At 39.3% G+C, this 3178-nt stretch overlaps 1 pseudogene; it reads right to left on the bottom strand.

The window, feature by feature from the left end:
- Positions 1-2417: 2417 nt before the first annotated feature.
- LOC149163145 (5S ribosomal RNA) lies at positions 2418-2536 on the bottom strand (annotated as a pseudogene).
- Positions 2537-3178: the final 642 nt, after the last annotated feature.

Raw genomic sequence — 3178 nt, forward strand, 5'->3', positions numbered from 1 at the left:
ATATTTTCAGAACCAAATTATCTTTATTCAACTCTTTCGCCAATACATTGAGATCCGCCGTACGCACTCAGCTGCAGGGGTCCACGCATACAACTGTGGACTCTGCTAGGCCTCTGCGCACACAGCTGCAGAACCTCTATATAACCACCAACACCCTCGACTCAGACTTACAAACACTTCAAGACTTCTTTCTTCAAAAACCCATTACATTCCAAATCCAAAAGTACAAATCAAAAACTGACTCCTAACCCTAGAGCCTTGCTCTATTTATACATTTACATGGTTCGCAGACCATGGGCGGGCCGACTCACTTCCTATTATTTTACATTATTTTTGGGCGGACAACCCTTTGACTTGACTCATTTACAATTCGCGCTCCGCGCACTTCGCAGAGTCCTTACCGTATCTTTCCCAAAATTGTGGGCTTTGAGCCCCAAAAATGTTACGCATGCCATTTGCTACCCAACATTTTGCTTGTATTGAGAGCACGTTGTTGGTGGTATTTTTGTTTATGATTTATTGTCTTACTCCTAAGAGCATGGTTATAAAGCTTAATTCGTGTTGAGCATAACATTTTGGATCCAGTTTGAAAATAGATTAAATGAGTTCCACATAGTGTTTGAGGAGCAGAGACATCATGAGAGAGGAGCAGTGATTTCGAAGCTTCAACGAAAGGAACAATTTATCCATCCAATCAAATTTGGATATTCCAATTGGAGTTGGGCGAGGATCGTTGATTGTGGTGGCCTTTAGTGGATGGTAGTATGTAGATCCATGTGAGAACAAAGTACTCCAAGCTTATTAGTAGAATTGAGTCTCCTAATTGATTTGTGTTGGCCTATTGTGTATGAGGTTGAGTCTCTAGGCTGATCAGAGTCATATAGCTATGTAAAAGAAAAATTTCTTGACATAATAGAAATTCAGAGCATAGCAACAAAAACAAGGGTGGTTTTTCTCTCGGAAGGGTTTCCACCAGAAATCTTGTGTCCCATGTGTGATTGTTTTGTTGGGAATGTTTATTATTTTGTAGTTGCTTATGATTTTCAGCTATGCTTATGTTATGCACATGCTATGATGTTTATTAGTTGTTGGTTAACATATGTGTGATTCAGTGATTGAAGTTTAAATTGATAAAAATCATATATAGATCACACTACTGATTCACCTCCTCCCCTCCCCCTCTCAGTAGTGATCAAAAGTTTCCAACATCCCTATCGCACACATCTTCATACCTTAGTAGATTGAGGACTCCACGCCCTAATATACTCCAAAGATCCAAGATTCGACACCTTGATCATTTTAAATATTCAGGACTCTGCGCCCTAAACTTTTATTATAGATCCAAGACTCCACATATTTATATTTCATGGATTTAGGACTCTGCACCCTAATTTCCATGGCTTCTCATCTACTCTACTTTAAAACTTCATGCTTCACCTTAAGGTATTGATTATGAGGTCATACCCATCTGATGGTTCGTTGGTAAGGTATAGTTCTAAGACCAAGAATTGTGCATGACTTCTGCAGTCATTTTGGTTTTGAAGAAATGACTTCCACAATAATTTATAATTTGAACATCCTTGTTTGCTAATAGCCACATCCCTTGCCACATCTTTCTCAGTACAATATTACGCATATATAATCATATAAATCATGTATCATGACTTCCACATTCATTTATATTTTGAGCATCCTTTTTTGCAAATAAACAGGTCCCTTGCCACATCCTACTTAGTACAAGACTAAGCACATATAATCATACAAATCATGTATCATGACTTCCACAATCATTTTTAATTTGATCATCCTTGTTTGGAAATAATCAGTTCCCCATGCAAAATCCTTCTTAGTACAAGATTAAGCATATGTAATCGTATAAATCATGTATCATCCATAAATCATAATTAACCATATGTTGCACATAACCATGATCATTTATGGATCCATGTGTCTCAATCATGGGTTGTTAGGTCCCTATATTACTAGTGTAACCCCTTATTGTTATTAGTACAACCCCCTTATTATATTGCTGTGCCCATGTAGTTCCCATGTTGTTATTATTGTGCCCCATAGAAGCCCACTATTTTAATTATTGTGCCCTCACATTATTATTGTTTTTCTTTTTTCACTACTGGTTCACGGATACCCATGGTCAGTGGATCGCCACGTCTAGGATCGAACAAAGCTAGGGTGGACCCCACCCGAAGGGGGTCACACCCCTCGACCTATTGACTGACCTGGCCCCAAGAGCTTTCAGGTTATGACCCTGTGACCTACCATTGGCGAGGCCCTGGCTTGACCGATTGAGCTAACCCTTGGGGATAATTTTTGGAGATTCGGCGGTTTGAACCCACGACCTACCCGGAGCTAAACCTATGTCTTATCACTGGACCACGATGGAAGGACTTAAATGGGGGAGGGTGCAACACTAGGACTTCTCGGGAAGTTACCCATCTCAGTACTACTCTAGCCCAAGCACACTTAACTGTGGAGTTCTGATGGGATCCGGTGCATTAACGCTGGTATGATCGCACCCTCACATTATTATTGTTATGTGGGCTCTGATTATATTATGACCCCTTAGACCCCTATGTATAGAAAGGAGGTTTTTTCATTTGTATCATCCAAGAATTGTTCATTTGTGTAATGTAAAGGAGGTTTCCCCCTCAAAGAGGCTAAATTCTAAGGTGTTGATCTATCTTTTCTATCTTTTTGTGAGCTGCTTTCATAACATTTGGTATTAGAGCTTTGGATTCTAGGGTTTCACTGCTCCAAATAGGTCATCGTGGCATTTTTTCTATAATGTTTTTGCTATGAAGTTTCAGAAGCTAAAAAATAACCCATTTGAGAAGAGAGTGGTCTGAACCTCGGGTCCAAATTTCAGATCTTGTCTCGCTATATTTTTGGAGATATGATCTGAGGAAGTTAGGGTTTTTGCAAGCTCCAGAATTTCATCTCAAATAGGTCATCATGGAATTTTCGTGATACTATTGTTTCTACAAAGGTTCAAACTCTGAAATTAAAACACATTTGAGCCAAAATCTTGGTGAAGTGCGGGTCCAAATCTCAGATCTTTTCTTGCTATATTTTCGGAGATATAATCTGTGGCTGTTAGGGTTGTTGTAGACCCTCGAATTACATTCTAAATGGGTGACCTTGGGAAAATCGTCATAACTTT

Source organism: Pinus tabuliformis, chromosome 5_2 (genome assembly GCF_031772625.1).
Source record: "Pinus tabuliformis cultivar Carrire ecotype Pingquan chromosome 5_2, CPIR1, whole genome shotgun sequence".
NCBI lineage: Eukaryota > Viridiplantae > Streptophyta > Pinopsida > Pinales > Pinaceae > Pinus > Pinus tabuliformis.